The sequence below is a fragment of the Mugil cephalus genome, chromosome 19 (genome assembly GCF_022458985.1).
Source record: "Mugil cephalus isolate CIBA_MC_2020 chromosome 19, CIBA_Mcephalus_1.1, whole genome shotgun sequence".
NCBI lineage: Eukaryota > Metazoa > Chordata > Actinopteri > Mugiliformes > Mugilidae > Mugil > Mugil cephalus.
In genome coordinates this window covers 5,633,730-5,652,250 of record NC_061788.1, presented here as the reverse complement: position 1 = coordinate 5,652,250, position 18,521 = coordinate 5,633,730, and the positions used below count along the sequence as shown (strand labels likewise).

Sequence of the window (18,521 nt, the reverse complement as noted above, 5' to 3'; positions counted from 1 at the left end):
CTCGATGGCCTTAACAGATGGAGACTTGGATCAGCGTGCAACAGAACCACCAGTTACACCACGATGTAAGAAAAACGAATGCACTACATCGAATCAAGATGAGCTCGAGAGCAACATCAGTCTTACATCTGTCCGCCAGCTGAACTGACGTGCAGGTAACGCTGCTGAATTTAAATAAAATCACGGTTTCACTTAATAAATGTACCGACATGAAGGATCTGCACACACACACACACTTTTCGAATTTTCATATATGTATGTATGTGTGTGTACACCGATCAGCCACAACATTAAAACCACTGACGGGAAAAGTAAATAACATTGACCATCACGTGACACTTAAATGTTTTGCTGGGAAACTTTAGAACCTGACATTAATGTGAATGCTACTTAGACATGTAGCAGCCACCTAGACCAGACCAGACCAGACAACCCCACCCCATAGCAATGACACTCCTTGATGGCAGCAGCACACACACAAAAACAGTTTAGGAACTAAAAAAAAAAAAAAACCTGAATAACAAGGTGTTGTCCTGGCCTCCAAATTCACTACATTCCACACTGCTCAAGTATCTGTGGGTAGATCCACTCCTGTCAAACCACAGCACCCCAACGCCCCCACTAACAACATCCTGTTGCCAGACACCACAGGACCCTCAGAATGTAATTTTATGCCTGATCGTGTATGAAATCTTTACATTTGTATGAACTGATTATGATTTTTGAAGTTTGAGATTCTCACATCTAAGAACCTTTAGATTATCCCAATAAATATCCACATGATAATAGATCATATTCCCCTCTGATGCTCCTCTTCACGCCAACGTTGTTGTTTTTTTAGCTGCACATGCAAACTTAAGAAGAAACTGCACAAATATTCTTCTTTCTAATCTCTAACTAGCACACAACAGACAACACACAATCTCAAAATAATAGCGCACACTTCACGCTGAAGGATGGAAACCAGGGTGTAAACAAAAGTGTCTGTGAACTGACTGATGTGCGCTCAGACACAGACTGGTGGGTGGCAGTAATGCACCTTCAAACTGGTTTGGCAACGGGAACAGCATCAAAACAGAAGATGAAGAAGAAGAAGAGAAACAGCTTTAACTTTGAGAAAAAAAAAAAAGTGTCTGTTCTTCAGAGAAAAACCGAAGGTGAGATTTTAAACCGTCACATTTAATGTCTGTCAGCAGGTGTAAGAGCGCGAACGTTCAGCCTCAAAGGGCTGGAATGTTTTCGCTGCCGCTCCACCGCCCTGTCAGCCGCGTCCTTGTAGACTTATCCCCCACCCTCATTGATTATTGGAGGAGCGCTGACATAATTAAATCCCCAATTTCAAACATGTTTGATAGTAATTGGCACGACCCTGATGAATCTGTAAGTCTGCTAAGAGAAGATCTGCAGCTCCATTAAAAGATAATCTGGGCTGAACCTCGGCAGACAGAGAGCCCCGGACTGAAATGCCGTTTGATTAAAAAATGCATGCGCGGTGTGAAATGAATATAAATATTAAGCCGGACGGTCCACTCTATTATGAAGAGGTGAAGAAACAAGGGGGGGAACTGAGGAGACCAGAAAGCCTTGAATTTAATGAGTGGACTCCCCCTTTTTCTGCTCCTTGATGTCACTTGAGATCAAACTGAGATCTGCAGCCATATGTGGAGTCACTTTAAAGTTTTACAAAATTAAAAATTTGCCTTTAAAGGCAAAGCGGCAACCACGCAACTAGTACTTGTGCTGCTATAGTGACAGACTGGTGGCATCCATCTATGCCGTCTTTTCATGCCTCCCACTCCCTCTTGGCTCCAGAGTAAAGGCCAGGCTGCAGAATGTCCTGTCCCAAGCAGCACTCATTATACACGACTAGAGACAGAGAGAGAACAGAGGAGGCTGTGTGACACTGCCGGCCAGAGACAAACACATACGCTAGAAGAGAAGGGGAGGACTCTTTTCTTTTTTTTTCTTTTTTTTTTTTGAAATGATTAAAGGAATAAAGAGCACAAATAAGGAGTGAGGGAGGGACGCGGAGATGAGAGGGATCTCGCTAATGAAGCAGCCACTTGAGAAGAGGAGCACAGAAAGAACTCTGACAATGATGTTTTCAAAATGCATCAGCAGTCATATTTAATTCAGCACTTTTTTTTTTGGTTTTTGTACTGCAACACCACTCATTCTCACGTGTCCTCTCATTGTCACCCGGCAAATGATAAGTAACAGTCTTATAGCGTCATGAAAAAAAAAGGTTTGGAGGGTTAATGGTTACAGGAAGCAAAGGAACTAAAAACTGAAAGCATAATTCTGTATGCACTGATCAGGCATAACATTATGACCACCTTCATAATATTGTGTAGGTCAAACCTGTTGTTGTTGAGGGAGATGGTCCCAGAGATACTTGATCAGTTTGGGATCTAGTGAATCTCTGATATTTTTTTTTAGTTGTTCCTTACCCATTTTTGTGTGCACGCCATCAAGGAGTGTGATTACTATGGGACGGAGGTACATGTCTATGTAACATCCACATTAATGCCAGGACCAAAAGCTTCCTGGCAGAACACTGATGGTCGATGGTCGATTTACTTCTCCTGGCTGTGGTTTTAATGTTGTGGCAGATCGGTGTGTATGGTGCAGCCATATGCATATTCATGCAAGCTGAAGGATGTTTTTCTCTCTCTTTCACAAGTCTATTAAATCTCAATTTCAAATTCAGTCCTCTCTTATTTGCAGTAGGGGCTGAGGTTTAAATAATTTATCGTTTAGTGAAGAGACAACAACTGGGGCCTTTTGTGTGGAGTTTCTGTTTCATGTTCTCCCTTTGTCTGTGTGGGTTCCCTCTCGGTACTCCAGCTTCCTCCCACCATCCGAAGACATGCTCGTTACGTTAATTGGTGATTTCTAAATTGTCTGTAGTGAGTGTGAATGCTTGTCTGTCTCTCCGTCAGTGCGTTAACATGCACAGCTTAATCGTGCTCAAAATTCGACTTTCTGAATGCGGCCCTTGTCCCAGTTTACACGCAACGGAGAAAATCCAATAACTGACGGGAACATGTTCTCCTCCTCCACACTAGGTGGCGATATGTGTCTTTTCTGTGTCCCTTTCTGGTTGACCTGTTACGTCTTATAATAAACAAGAGTCGTTCATGTGTCAGACTGGCATTTTAAACAATAACAAAATGGAGAAAAGCTCAGCTTTTTAATTTCATACGTAATGTATGTAAAGATAAAGATGGCGCTATCCCTCTACCCGCTCTGTTTACCTTCTTCTTCTGCGACCAGTTTTCTTGGATGTTTTTGTTCCGGGGTCATACGCCAATGCATGCGCACAAGCATATATATGGCGGAGAAAATAAATTTCCAATCACATTATCTTGGTGTCATAATTGGATAAGGAGAACTCTGATATTAGTCGGAGTAACGTGTTTACATGCACAAGTTGTCCAGTTAAAGTCGGATTAAGGCAGTGATTTGTTTTTTTCACGTGCATGTGCAAACGAGACCTGTCCAGGGTGTACCCGGCCTCTCGCCCAATGACAGGTGGGATACGCCTCAAGTGATATCTCTCTATTGATTCTAAATCAATAGTCCAATACACAATTAAAACGCAAAAGAGTAACGCTCACCATCTTCAAGCCAGTGTTTGGTATCTTAACCTAATGTATGACTTCAACACATGAGCATTATTATTGTCATCATTTCAGAGCACACAGTAATACTGCGCGGCACACAGCGAAACCCGCGCAGCGAGGCCACGTGCGACGCTTATCAAAGAGACAATGTCAGGATTACAGTCTGAATAGAGCACATTCAAGCGAATGCTGACACCGGGGGAACCTATTCCAATCAATTCTCTGTAGATTAAACAAATAACCACCTGTCCTGCAAACACAGCGAGACCAGCAAAACAACAAACAAGGATAAAGCGCATGCACACACAGAAACTGCTGGATTCATTTAGCTACACATTAATGCGCAGCCTCATCTCCCTCTAAGACAAATAGATTGAGGCTTCATTGATCCAACATGAGCACACATACGCACATAATATATAATAAGCTCTCCGTAGGTTTTCATCTCCTTTTAGTAATCCTTCTTATTAAATCCCGATTAAAACTCCTCTTTCCATCCCAGGTCAACAAACGTGCTATGGAGGAAGGGTGGAAGAATAAAAGCAGAAATTAGTGTAGTAGTTATTAACAAATCACCTGAACAATGTGTTTTTATAAGAAACTCGATGGTGTAATTTAAACTGTCGCATATTAAATTTCTTTTTTTAGACAACCATGACAACTAACCGCCAAATTACAGAGTTTACACAAGGTGCAGAAATATTACGTATAAATTCCTTCTCGTAAGGCATCTGTAATTGTCTGGACAAGCTATAAAGATGCAGAAAGAAAAAAAAAAAAAATTAGAGGACGGAGAGAGCCAGGAAGCCAGTTTTATAGGTAACAAAGCATGTCATTACAGAAGTGGGACTGTAGCGCTTCAATTATCCTCCTCTTAGTTCATTCCTCTGCTTTTTTACTGCCTGCTCTTTAAACCTTCGCTCTCTTTGTACAAGCAAGAAGAATTCTCCTTTAAGTGCACACACACTTTCTCCCCGCTCACCAGAGTCCTGCTTACAGCGCACACAACTCTGCTTTAAAGTGAGTAACGTGGGACGAAAGAAAAACAGACAGACACCCCTCGATTACTGTTAATGTCCTTTGCGTTGGAATTTACGGAATTCAGTCGCGGCCCATGTTAGGGTCGCTACTTCCCATTCAGCCACAGGGACGCCATTGTCACATGAACAATGGGCATAATTTGTTAAATGGCCATGTGAAATTTAAGTGGTCCGCGGAGTGAGGCGGCGGTGGGGCGGCCGGAGATTTGGCAACGATACAGGCAATACTTATGCTGCCTGTTAATGGGACGGTAAAACTTTTCCATCCATCAGCCACCGACCTTTGATAAGTGAAAATGTGCTGACTGTTAATTGAGCTCTCATCTGCATGCACACGGTCTGGACTAGCCACTCCAGGGCTCTCTAATAGCAGACTACAGTTAGTTAATGTACTGGAATGATCACTGTGAATGAGCACACACAGCCTGGATATTAAAGAGGTGATACTCTCTTACAATGGGGGAACTACACACACGCTGCACGGTATAAAGAAGATGGCTTAATTAATTACTGGGTGGGTAACCATTATTAAAAATCAGCTATATACCACACAGATTCAATCAAAGGCTCAGGCATATTTTGCTTATCTTTAAATGAAAAAGAAGACATAAGGAAGAACAGACATTAACATATGACGTTAATGCAACGTTAACGCAAAGTAATTGAAATTAAATTAAACCAGATACAAAAGTTTTGCCTTTTACATGGGGAGAAAAGCTGAACAATTCAAATCTTGTCGTTCTTTCTTTCTTTACTTTTTATTAAGATCCCCATTAGCTTCCACCAAATGGTTGCTAGTCTTCCTGGGGTCCACACAACAAAATAAGAAAACACATAACGGCTAAAACATAACACACAAACAAATAAGTGAAGTCACTCTGAGTATAAATCAAATAACAATAATCAATATAGTCTCAAAAATATTAGTTAGTAAATTTTTAAAATATCTATACTGGATATAAATTTTTATGGTTTCAATAACTGAGTACTGTGCTCACTTGTCGAGTGTCCATGACAAAAACCTGTCTGTTCACGCTATGCATGAACATCAAAAGACAATATTTTAATTTATCCTCTACATTTAGCCGTGATAACTGTATGTATCTCACCTGAAAGAACAATGGAGGCCTAATCGGGCTGCTCTACTCCGTGCAGTTTGAAGTTTTTTATGATGTTTCTCAGCTGCACTTGACCAAATGAGAGGGCAATACTCCAAATGTGACAAAACAAGCAATTGAACAACGTCATTCATAACAGACGATGGAACATGAGCAGAGCATTTCCTTGAAATCACAATGTCCTTTCCCATTATGGAAACAATATGATCAATTTGATCAGACCAATTGTCTACTTTAGTAAAAAAATATTCAATATTACACAGGATGAGATGTTACAATCCCATGTGCCAAGATACCAGCTAGCAACCAACAAGAAGACACCAGTTAAGTAGCCTAGCCAACATCAAATAAAATTGGACCCAAATAAATAAAAGTGGACCCGAACAGCTTCCCTGCAGAACTCCACAAGACATGTTCCCACTGGCAGAAAAATTAACACACTAATATTTAACACCTCTACACAACGGACTGAAACAGAAGGCAGCACGGCCCCCAACCTCAACACAAAAGTCAGTGCCTGAAGAGGCATGCATGCTAGAAATACCATTTTTTTTCTACAGCGTCTAAAGAATGCAAAGCAACATCTGGACATTTTATAGTAGACATATGTTTAAACTGAAATCTGGCGCCAATCCCCAAAAAGTCATGAATAACGAAATAATGCAGCATCAAAGATTCCACTAAATAGTATCAACTTCTATCTGTAAGTATTTCTAAAATGTCCTAATTTTTATGCTAACACAAAAATAAAAAAATGAATCAACTAAATATGTATTCTTCTATGCGTGCACCCGTAAGTCTGCTTTTTATTTCACTTATAAATGATGACATCGTGGCCCATAAAGCTAGTTTATTTCTACTTCAAATGTGCCTCTAAACTTGTATCCTTTAAAATCATGTATTTTCTTTTTTCCCTGGAACCCCCTTTAATTATTGCAATAAATATAGTGAAGGTCAGACTGAACTGCCGCTGAGTGCTTCCTTCCCTCCTTAATGTTTTAAAGATCACATTTACAAATGTGCTTTTCTGTTGTCTGGCATATTGATTATCCTGCCTCAACAGCAGCATGATGTCAGCCTCATATTTATCTTACCTGGATGGACTCTGTGAGGTTTGTGTACCCAGCGAGATCCATGTAAAACTTCCCTCTTTACTGCATATTTCTTTTTTTTATGTTTGTTTTTAACAACTCATACCCCTCCAGCACTGTGGGATTTACTCAATCGGAGGAAGGTACTGCACCCCAAAGCCTTACACGGAACATTTGCATGTTTAGTAAAAACCTAAGCACAGTTTATGTTTGTTGTAGCTCCCTCCTCTTCTCATTTCCACCTTGGTTTATCGTCAAAAACCAATCGACACCCACCTCAGCTTTAGCTGTGCTTTGTGTTTACTCGCACACATAATAACTCCCTAATATCAGCATGTTAGCGCTGTCATTGTGCTTGCATCCTGACATCAGTGGTTAGCCGTGTTGCTAACTGTAGAATCGTCCACCATGCAAACACAGAGAGCCTAGCAGCAGCTAACAACTGCAGAGGACTTCCAAGAACATTTTACTTGATTAGATTTCACAACACTGTGGCTCTTTTGGGTCCAATCGGACCTGATGAAACGATAAACTGTAAATCAATAGCGCAATAAATCCTTGTACCATTATATTCCCTGAAGTGCAGGAAGGATTTACTTAGAAGCAGGAAGTAGGTAGACAGTAAAGTAGGAAGCACTGGCTTAGATATCACTCTTGGCTACCGAGACTTCTTTATTACTTAATGAGTTGTTGGCACCATAAACGTTGGTCTTTGTTTATGTGCCTATTTTCAGAAAACAAATTCACAATGGCTCCTTTATATCTGTCAGGTAAATGGTAGCAGAGAGTTTCTAAGAAGAACAGTAAAACCTAGAGGATTTTAGGAAAATCTTAAAGCTTTAACAACCGGTCAAGGCGAGCTACACCTTTTTCAGTTTCCTGTTAAGCGGAAATGGGATTGGTGGAGAGCCACCTAAGCCGGGAAAAACACGTATTTTAGCGAGGTTTGCTGGAGGTAGCACAGCTGCTCAAATCTGCTAACAAGTCCAAACACACAGGTGCATGGACAAAGATATAAGGAGGAAAGACATCAAAACAGGCATTTAAAGTGACTGATTTTTACTACTGAGCCTCTAAGCGCAGACATCCCTTTGATCGGCAACATTTATCTCGCATGGGAATGCACATCCAGGGCGATAAACAGCAATCTCAAGTCCTAGCTCTCCGCACACATGCTTGTGAATGTGCCTGTGATGAAACGGTAGCTGCTAGTATGTTCAAAGGGAGGAAACAAGGAGATCTGAACTTATGCAGCATTGTATGTTTGCAGCTATTCAGAGACATTGAGGGCAGGACACAGGAGGAGTACAACTATCTGGGACAGTGCTGCCTCCAACAGTTGGTTCTGTAAAACCACTATAGGTCAGTGTTGCAGTTAAAATCAGGTTATAAAAAAACTCCTTCCTTTTTAAACTATAATTTTCCTTTGCAGTTGCATAAAAAAACAAAAAAAAAAAATAATAGATTTGTCTATTTATAATAGCTGGAGACAGTTTGCTGGAATGTGTGAGTGTGTGAAATGGGAAACGGGGAGTTATGTGACAGGAAGTGAGGTACGCAGGAGGGAAAGGAGAACCTCTGGGAGTGGAGTTCATTTTCCCCTCTTTCCTGTTTTCTGTTTCGCCTCGGCGTGTCGGGCCGCCTTCTTACATCATCGACATGATTTCTCTCCCACGGTGTGCACATGTACTGCATGCGCACTGCAAAAACAGCATTACTAGAAAGAGGCAAAATATTCTTGTATTGAATCAAAAACCTGCCAATGGGTTAAAAAAATCACAAAGTTCTTGTCTCTGAAGAAAATATAAGATGTATTTCTTTGATATTTTGCTTTCTTGAAATGAATTTTTTGCAGTGCATGTGGTCAACTCAGAGAACATAAGACAAACTGATATTTTGGGCTGAAGGCATCTTCAGTGAGTGTCTTAACTCCAGCTTTTCCATCCATATTATTGCGCCTTATCATTTATGTATGAAGTGTACATTTACATCTGTTTTGATTTCCCGTACATTTGCACATATGTAAATCTCATCTTGTTTTCCTTATACTATCACTTATTTCATAATAACCTTCAATACAAATGAATTTAATTGAATTCACATTTTTCTTTTCACTAGTGGTTTTCAAGAATGGTTTTGTGCAACTGAGCTACTAGGACCAAGCAATTCCCCTTGTTGAGCAAGTCTACCTAAGTCAATACTGTTACTATCACCATCTCTTGTGTAAATTAAGTAAATACCTCAATGTCCTTGAAATAAACTTGTGAAAAGTGTTCTTTCATAATACCTGTTCTGCGAGTCTTTATTTGAATAACGACTCAGACTGACAATGAAAGCCTATGACAGAACGATAAAGCTTTTGCATGTGGATTTAGTTTAGTCAAAACGATGGAAACATGAACAGGCCCAACTATCGCTATACTGAATTTTTATCAGAATGTGAGGCTGGATGGTCGTACAACCAATCAGAGCCTTTTTGTTGTGAACACATTCAACTCTACAGTGCTCAGATTATGTTTAAGTTGCTGTTACTTCTTTGTCCATTACCATATGAAGCCCATTTAAATGTTTGGATTGGCCCACTAAAGTAGTCAGTTCCCAACAGAGTATTGGTGTGGAAAGTTTGGGCTAGCTTCTAAGCTAAAATGTTACAGCATTACTAGAAAGACGCCTTGTTTGAATATTTAGTCTTAATAATTGTTTCTTGGAGATTATTTATCTGTAGCTTCTTATAAACTATAGAACAGTGAAGTGTATATCTAAAGGCAGAAGTAAAACTTCAGCACAAAAAACAGAACATAACACTTTTCTAGAAGATTATGTAAATATGGTGTATTGTTAAAAACTGCCTTCTATAGGTGTCAGCACTTTGAGTTGTGCTTTAATAACCTTCACATTTCCGGAGAGTGCAGCTCTCGCATGCAAAAGATGTGTGTTGTTTTCTGCACTCCGATTTTGTTTTGACAGCCAGCGTTCTGATGCCCCCCCCCCCCCACCCCCCAAGCAAAGATTTAATTGGTTACCAGTCTGTCTAGAAATCGGAGACGCAGACATGTTTATACGTACGCCTTCGCCAACCTGTGATCCAGACGATTCTCTGACTGTTGCTGCTTGTAGCGTGGCGCGATGCCCGACCACAGCATTATCATAAATAGTAAAGAGGCAGTCATCACTGAACTCTTGAACTCTGCATTCGTGACACTTGAGGGACAGAGACTCAGGAATAACTTCAAGTCCTTAAAACCCAATGCAGAATTTGCAGGAATGATGATAAATGCCACAACCTACATCCGTTTCGATGATGTGTCATAGGATCTGAACCCAGGAAGTTTTCCTTGGAAACACCATTGAGGGCTAGCTTAAAACAATCCCACCAATGAATCATATGATGAATGGGTTCTCGAGAATCAGAAGTGCCTGAACTTGGCCCAGCATGAGCCTAGTAACGGACAAAAAGCAGACGTCGGTAGGATTAAGGCTAAAGCGACCCCTATACTACCGTGAGGCATTTTCCTTTAAACGTGCGTTTCCATTTATCACAACCTGCATCCTAAGCATCCTGAACTTGAAATACGAGCATCATTTCCTAATACCGGTCGTCCTCTAGAAGGTCGCGGGTGGCCAGGCTATCTGAATCAAAGCCAAACATCGTTCTCTTCGCATGCACTGCCGCCCCTACTTCCGCTTGCTCCGTTATCTCCCGAGTCACTGACAACTCAACGGGTGGCCCAGCTCCTTTGTAGTATATCAACACAAAAAAGGCTTTATCAGCAAAGATGTCGCATGTTTACACACACACATTCACACAGTCTCTGAAGACATCATCTCAAATACTTGCATTGTTTTAATGGTACTTGATGGAACTTGTATCTAGTACCTAGTAGCAAATCCCTTCATAATGTAGAAGTAGTTATGAGTTACTTGTTTTTTACCAAATTACCGTTGAATTTTTTTGTTGAATGAGGTTCATTTGTGCATTTGACCAACGTGTGGACCATTGATTCCCCGCTACCCCTCCTATCAGAGACGTTTGCACTTGCCGAGTCCAGAAAAAAAAAAAAAAGCCAGTCACATTTCCAGGAACCACACCCACCCTGCATATAGACTGTTCACCACACTGCCTTCTGGGAAAAGATAGGGAGTTATCCAATCCGGAACCGATAGACTTAAGAAAAGCTTCTACTGTCGGGCTGTCAAATCCCTCACACCTTCCACCTCTCTTTCATAAGGCTGTTGTGCAACAACCACCCAACCTAGTCCCTAGCACAGCTGCGCCGCATAGACGAATTTGCACGATCATCACTGTTTTTAAACGCTGCTCCACCAGTTCACTGTTGTAAATCAGCGTCAACTTCATTCACCACTGTGTGCTTTTACTGTCCACACTGTAGATTCTAATGTCTATTGCTGCTAGTCTTCTTATCCTCTATGAGGCTCTGTTCAAGCTAACCCGCAGACTGACCGAAAATCAAATTCAAATAAATCTAATCCTGGTTAGAAAACGTCCAACAAAGATTTAAAAATACCACCACGGATGCGCCGAGAAACACCCACCGTGACAACAGCTGCATACAACATGGTGGCACACGGCATAGATATATGCTGACGCAGCAGCGAGCTCCGTGCGATTCTAAGCCTATATGAACACGACCGAACACACAGTGAGCTCATGTGTTTGACTGGTAGTTTCGGTGGAGCGCGTGTCCTCAGCTCGGGTTGTTATGCGCCCTAGAATTCAATTATTATCAACTACATATGGCTCCCAGCTGAGAGTCATTATCTGAGGCAGGTTATTATCCTAATATGAGAAGTGTGCAAAGTCCCGTGTCTGAAAACCTTCTCCCTCCACCTGTCACACACCTGCACGCAGCAATATCGCATGTTTACGAATGAAGCTGTAAAGCCTCATAAACGGATCTCTGAAGCCACGAGATCCAATTATGAGAGATGACAGTTTGACGCAGAAATGTTGAATCAAACTAATAGGTACAAAGTAGGGATTAAGTTATTTCAAACACCTCCACCCCTTGGCTGAAGTTTCCACTTTCATGCCTGCTTAATAGTCACCACTTCTTACATGCCTTCCGGATTTATAGTTGTCATTAAATAATCAAATGCCATACACTGTTTGCACTCACTAAGCTTTCAGTTGGGAAGCTGATAAGACGTCAGCGTTAGCCTACATTTCCACAATCCCCTCAGCATCGAACAGTAGGAGGAATTTGTTGGTTAAAGAGAGTTTTAGGGCAACATATAAAAACAACAACAAAAAAAAAACAAGGATTTCGTGGCTTAAAGTCAGATGTTAAACTGTCGCCATTAGTGCTCCATACGTCTAAATACTTTGACACGGCTAATTGAGTTTGATCTTTATGAGGAATAAGTGCGCTGGAAGCAAATGGCACCCACGTGTCCAAACTTGCAAAGCTGAATGAAAGAAAGCAGATCTAAACACATCGGCTACGATCACCCACCGAGTGTGAGCGTGCGGAGATGTACAGAGTGTACCCTGCGAAACACATGTTTACGAATTAACTGTTTGGCGTTTCGTACAACAAACCCTTACCTCTCCTCTCCCCTCCCCTTCTCTTATATGCGGCTGTGAGATATATATCCTTTCTTTTGTTTGTGATTTATGAGTCCATCTAATTACATAGCTGTTTTTCAGGAAGCTGGTTTTGGAGTGGGGAAAGAACGGAGGACAGGTCTTGTTCTGCTAGTACGACCGTGTTAAATGTTATTAGAATATTGCTGCTTCTAATCGAACCTTTTTCCCCCCATCATGAGCTCATCTTTGATTTCACAATCTTCAAAACATCTAAACAAGTACGATCAGGAAAAGAAATGTTCACCTTGAAACTTTTTTTTTTTCTCAATTGTATTCTTCCGATGTCTTAAGAGGGAATTTCACAACAGATCTTTGAGAGCGAGAGGACATGAGACAGGACTTGACCTGAGCTTTTGTCTGGTATGCATTTTTAATTTCCCCATTTCTATTTATTTGGGATGCGTAGGACCTGTAGAAATTGGAGAATAGGAATAGAAGAACAGAAACTATAAAACCTAAGCAACATCTTTGAACAGGAAGTAGTTTCTGGGGAAAAAAATTATGTCCTCGTGTGTGGACATGGGGGTTGTTTCACTCAATATTATAATTAAGTTAACCAAATATAAAACTGTTAATTTTCATGCCTGAACATTGCTGTGCAAAAGTAGAATTGCAAATAATGAAGTCCCAATGTCCTCAATTGAGTACTTGCTAATAAGCGAAGTAAGAGTTTGCCTGTCATATTAAACTAGAAAAGTTAATAAGCATAAATAAATAAGTTTAAACTGCAATATTTGATGAGATTTTGTACCTTGTCCACTTTCGTTACGTTAGTTGATTTTTACTAATATCTAGTTTAAATGAAGCAGAATAAGGTGCCACAAACTTAAAACTTAACGTCCCCATATGAGGACGCGTGGTCCCCAAGTTTAAACACATCATGTAATCACACTTACAAATACCAGCTGCTGAAAATTAAAAGTCAAAAGTTGCATTCCACAAAGCCCTCGCTACATTTTTTGCACCGTTTGAGCTTTTCTCGCCACTCTAACACACACCAGAGATTTAGGGGAGCAGAGATGGCAGAGATATGGGAGTAATACGGGATGGAGGGAGGGGAGGGGTGGCTCTATTATCTCTTTAGCCGGTGTGTGACAGCAGTTTATCACAGCAGTCAATCACCGAGTAATTACTCCACGTAAGGAACTCCATCCACTTTCGCTGCCTAAGAACGCTTAGTCAACTTCCACTGCCTGAGACACTGAAGATAAAGATGTTACAGACGGGACGTGAGCGGCCTGAGTGAAGCATCACACTGGGTGCATTTCACGTACATCACCCTTGATTCAGTCTGGGATCAAATGGAGCAAATGAGAACGACCCAATGACGATGAAAACACTGAGAAATTCATCAACTATTTTGATAACTGCAGCTACTTCTTATTTGAGTTTTATGTGTGTGTTGGACTCTTTTTTTAAGGCGTCAACAATCAATTAATAGGAACGACACAATAAACGGTGTTAAAAGGAAGAGCTGCCGCCTCAACAAATCCATGTGTCAACCACCAAGACACGCAGCTGTACAGCAGCTGTAATCTGCAATTACACAGCAGAGTGTACTGGTCCAGATCACTGCTAACCTCTATCCTCTTTCTTCCACCCTTATGATCCACGCTGATCCCCGGTCCGGTGCTCTGGCTCACCCATCTTCCCCGCCAATGACTCGGCCACCTTAGGAATGCCATTCCAGCAGTCCGTCCATAGCTCCCGCTCGGCGTTCCCAGTAATCCCTCTTCTCCGGCTGTTCTGAGCCGACTTCCTTCCCCACAGCTGCCGGCTGGCCCACGGCTCGCTCTAATAATAGGACAACAATGCCCGCCCTGCGACTGGACACACAGCGCTGCGCTACAACTTAAATAAAAACGAAGAAGAAGACTTTTTAAAATTTTCTAGCTTGACACGCATTTCCTCTAAGATCTAAATAATTTAAGGCCACAGATATGTTTAATCGACACAAATGTTTAGCGTCACTGAAATTGCAGGCGCCCAGCAAAAGAGCAACTTTCCAAATTGTTGACGTTTGAGCCCTCCTGTGCGTGGGTAACAGACTGCAGCGTGTAAACACATGTTGGCGGAGGAATGATGACGAGGCTGCGCGCTTTAAGTGAACTGCTATCTGCCGGGACGCTGTAATCACGCCGGAGCTGATAAATGAAGACTACAACCTGTTGAAGTGGTTAAACACCACCTTGGAAATGGAGGGCTGGAGTGGGACTAATACACACACCACACACACACACAAAGAGACGCACAAAGAGACACAGGAGGTGAGCAAATGTCATATTTGTCTCCCGGTTCTGTCACAAGCTGCACAACACACAAACACCAAAGAAAAGGGGGGGTGTGGGGGGTATAAATCAGAAACAAAGTCTCTCATCTCCTGTTGTCCCACTTGTAGCTCAGCACAGCTCAAAATCAAACGTCCCAGCTCTCACAGGCATTTATTCTCCCCTCTTCTCCCCACCTACCCACACTTTGCGTCCTTCTCTTGACAGATCAGCGGGGTAACGCTTCTTCTTTCCCTGGCATGTAAAAAAAAAAAAGCCTCCCTCCACCACACCTCCTCCTCCTCCTTTCCTCCAACCCCCCCTCTAGTCTGCCATTCTACCGAGAGAAAAGCTCCCAAACGTTCTGACCTGCTTCTCTTCCTGCACGGTAACAGGCTAGTGAGTAAAAAAAAAAATAAAAAAGGGGAAAAACAAAACATAAAGTGGAGCTGTTTGCTGCTCACCTCAGATGTGGCCCCGGCGCCGGTGGGAACGCAGAAGGAAAATCATCTTCGGTCCACAGAGAAAGCCAACAGCAACAAGTAGTAACTCCAGAGATTTGTCCTCCCCACCACCACCACCACCACCACCACCTCCACCCCCCTCTCTCTCTCTCTCTCACACTCCTGCTTCCGTGCCTTGTTGCTCCTTCTGTTTTGCACTCATTCAGGCTGCGGTAGCTGCAGAGGATTGAAGAAGTATGCTTGTCCGGTGTGTGTCTGTGTGTGTTTCAGTGGTGGAGTTTGTATGGTCCCGTGGAACTCCTGCAGGGGTATTGACTCTCACCGAGGCTCAGGTCCTCCCCCTTCTCAAGCCTCACAGAGGGAAAGAGAAAAAAAAAAAAAAAAAAAAAGAAAGCTCACCCACACACACAAACAGAAGGCAGGAGAGAGGAGGACTCCCTTTGTCTTTTTGTTGCTTTCTCTCACTTCCTTGCTTCTTCAAACGCCTGTAACTCCACAGCCCCCTTTCGTATTAGAGAAAGAGGGAGAATGAGTGTGTGTGTGTGTGCATGCTCATGCACAGGGAATGCCGTCGTGCCTCAGCGCCCGGGGCCGGGAGAAGGAGGAGGAGGAGGAGGAGGAGGAGGCGGGGCTTAGACCTCAGAGAGTTGAATTCCTGCCTCACTTCCAACCAATCGGAGGCCTTGTTGCGGCTGACCAAAAACCGCGGGGCCAGGCCGGGCCTCACCACCACACTCCAGCTTTAAAGCATTAGCTCGAGTCTGCCGGCCACTGCCTTCCACAGTGGTGTGTGTTTAAACAATCTTTTCATCCCCGGGTGATTGTTTGTTTGCAGCCGCGCACCTATCGATAGTCGGAGATGCGGAGAAGAAATAAGCCGAATCTGCTTCCTCTGCGTGGGAGAGGGACTAAATTTAAGGAGCTTACAGGTAAAGAAGGAGCAGTTGAGATGATTTCTCGCCGCCTCTTCCCACGTTCCTCTCTCCTTCCTGCTAAAGTGTCGTGTTTCTGCTCTTGTCCTTGGACGGGCATTTGTCAAGCGAGGCATTTGTCCACGGACCAGACGTGACAGCAGATCTCCCCCCTCCTCCTGGCTTTTCACACCAGTTTTTCTCCTGCCTGCTTTACCTTAGTCCCCCCCCCCAAACTCTTCCCACCACATCTAGTCACACTAACAAGCCCCGGGGGTAACAAAAATATCATATGATGATCTTCTCTGAGCGAAAAAAAGGATTACATTAAAAAAAAAAAAAAAAAAAGTCCTCTGGAAATGTTTCCACATCATGTGCCCATTTTGCTACGTTTACAGCTGTAAATATTTATTAGTGTGTTTAGGCTGGTTTAGCTTTTAATTGGGCAATTAGTTAGGTAATAAGCCAACTGGTGTTAAAGGTTCAGTAAAGTTTTATCTATAAAGCATTTACAGAAACCAAAGTTGCCCCAGACTAAGCAAGATAATGATAGTAAGGGAAAAACTAACAGTGTAATAATAATATATCAGTTTTATATAACACTTTATCATAGACACTGGGGCTGGGTGGTATACTGGTTCATACTGAATACTGGTAATTTTTTTTTTTTATTATGATATGAATTTTTAATATACCGGCATACCAGTGTATTTGATTACATAGTGTTCGGACACTATTTCAGACACTGTTTCAGACCATTTTCAGTGTAGCGCTTCTAAAGACACATGGTGCGACTCCGTCACTATGAGGCGATGTGAACATGGAAATGTACGAAAAAGTAAGCGGCAGATCCTTTTTTTTTTTTTTATTGTGACCAGACGTCCCCAATTTGGATGACCTGTCCCCCGTCTAAAACTGCAGTTATTATGGTAGCTGGTCCTGTTGCTTCTGACATTACAGACATAGCAGTTTAAATATGAATAAATGTAAATGAAACGGTAATTGTCTTGTGTTTCTTAATTTCATCTTGATAACATTTATTTTTTTTTTTTTTTTTAAATCTCCAAGCTGTAAATGTCCCCGGATTTTATTTCAGGACACATAATCATGCATGAAAAAAAAAATACCATGATATAACATGATACCGTGAGAATTTTGAAAAATACCATGGTACACGTTTCTGGTCAAACCACCCAGCTCTAATAGACGCTCAGGTCGTTTTCACACCTGACCAAGACGAAGATCTTTTGGTTCAGTTCTGCTTTCAAATTGCAACTGATGAAGCTCACCAAACTTTCTGAGCAACGTCACGTGGTTGAAAGGGGCACTTGGACGATGTAGGAGGGGAAATCCCACCCTCCCTCTCAAAAAACAAACAGCTGGTCGAAAGAAAGTCGACAGTCAGCTGTCGCCGAATACAAGCGGCAAACATGGCGGCAGATGAAGTTAGCTGTGTTGGGGATTGTGATTCTTTTTTTTTTCTGAAATGCACATGGTTCAGCAAACCGGCACTATGACAGCGAGGCAGAGAGATTTCTCTTGTGATCAACGCTAATTGAATGAAAAAGAAACAGCACCAGAGGAAAAAATTGTCTTCTCGCCATGTCTGTTTTGGTTTTCAGCGCCTATTGCATTACTATGACATTTGGTCCTGTGTTTACTCCAGTGAGCCTTCACGCTGCCTGGAAACAGCACCAGAGTTCACTTGCAAGTGAACCGAGACCCCTGTCCACACCAGAGTTCGGTTGGTCTTTCACTCCTGCCCAAGTGAAGTGGACTGTCGGGAGAAACTCTGGTGTAAAAATGACCTCAAAATCGCTTTACATTGCTCACACAGTCACTCACAGTCGGAACAGACTGATGGAAACATGGCTGCCAATTCGCACCGATGACCACCGCCATTGTGTCTTGCCCAAGGACACAAGGGACAGGCTAGGACAGGACAAAGGGGATCCCTAGCCTCCTAAGGGTCTCATATGAAAAGACCCATCTGCTTGAGACTTGGTGTGAGCCACCCTACCGCTAGTCGGCCCTGTGTATTTTGTGGGCTAATTTTAGTTTCTACTTCCTGCTTCACTTTCTACAATGGTGACTGAAATTGTTGATTTGTCCTGACAATTGTTTGTACCTTCGAACCTCCTCATTTAACCTCTCCTCAATGTGTTTCATCTTTGTTGATACAAAACAATCACTTTGAAAAATGCACAGATGGAGAAGCCGTCGGAAATACTACACACATTACTACACACATTACTACACATTACTACCAAGCGGACCAATCACAGAAGCCAAACTTCCTGTAAGTCAGAAGAGAAAGAAGGAGAGGAGGAGACCAGCAGAAGCAAGGGGATAAATTCAAACATATATCTGGATAAAGCATGTAGGTAATAGACATG

General features: G+C 42.2%; 1 protein-coding gene across 7 annotated transcripts in view; it reads right to left on the bottom strand.

Moving 5' to 3' along the window:
* Window positions 1-18,521, bottom strand: part of LOC124997051 (disabled homolog 2-interacting protein-like) — a 152,713-nt gene that overhangs the window by 96,263 nt on the left and 37,929 nt on the right. Inside the window, exon 1 of one of the 7 annotated variants that reach the window (XM_047570566.1) lies at window positions 15,215-15,354. The exons of the other annotated variants lie outside the window; for them this stretch is intronic. The gene's annotated coding sequence lies outside the window, so the exon portion shown is untranslated. Of the gene's footprint in view, window positions 1-15,214; window positions 15,355-18,521 lie in introns of those variants that run through there. 7 annotated transcript variants of the gene reach the window in all.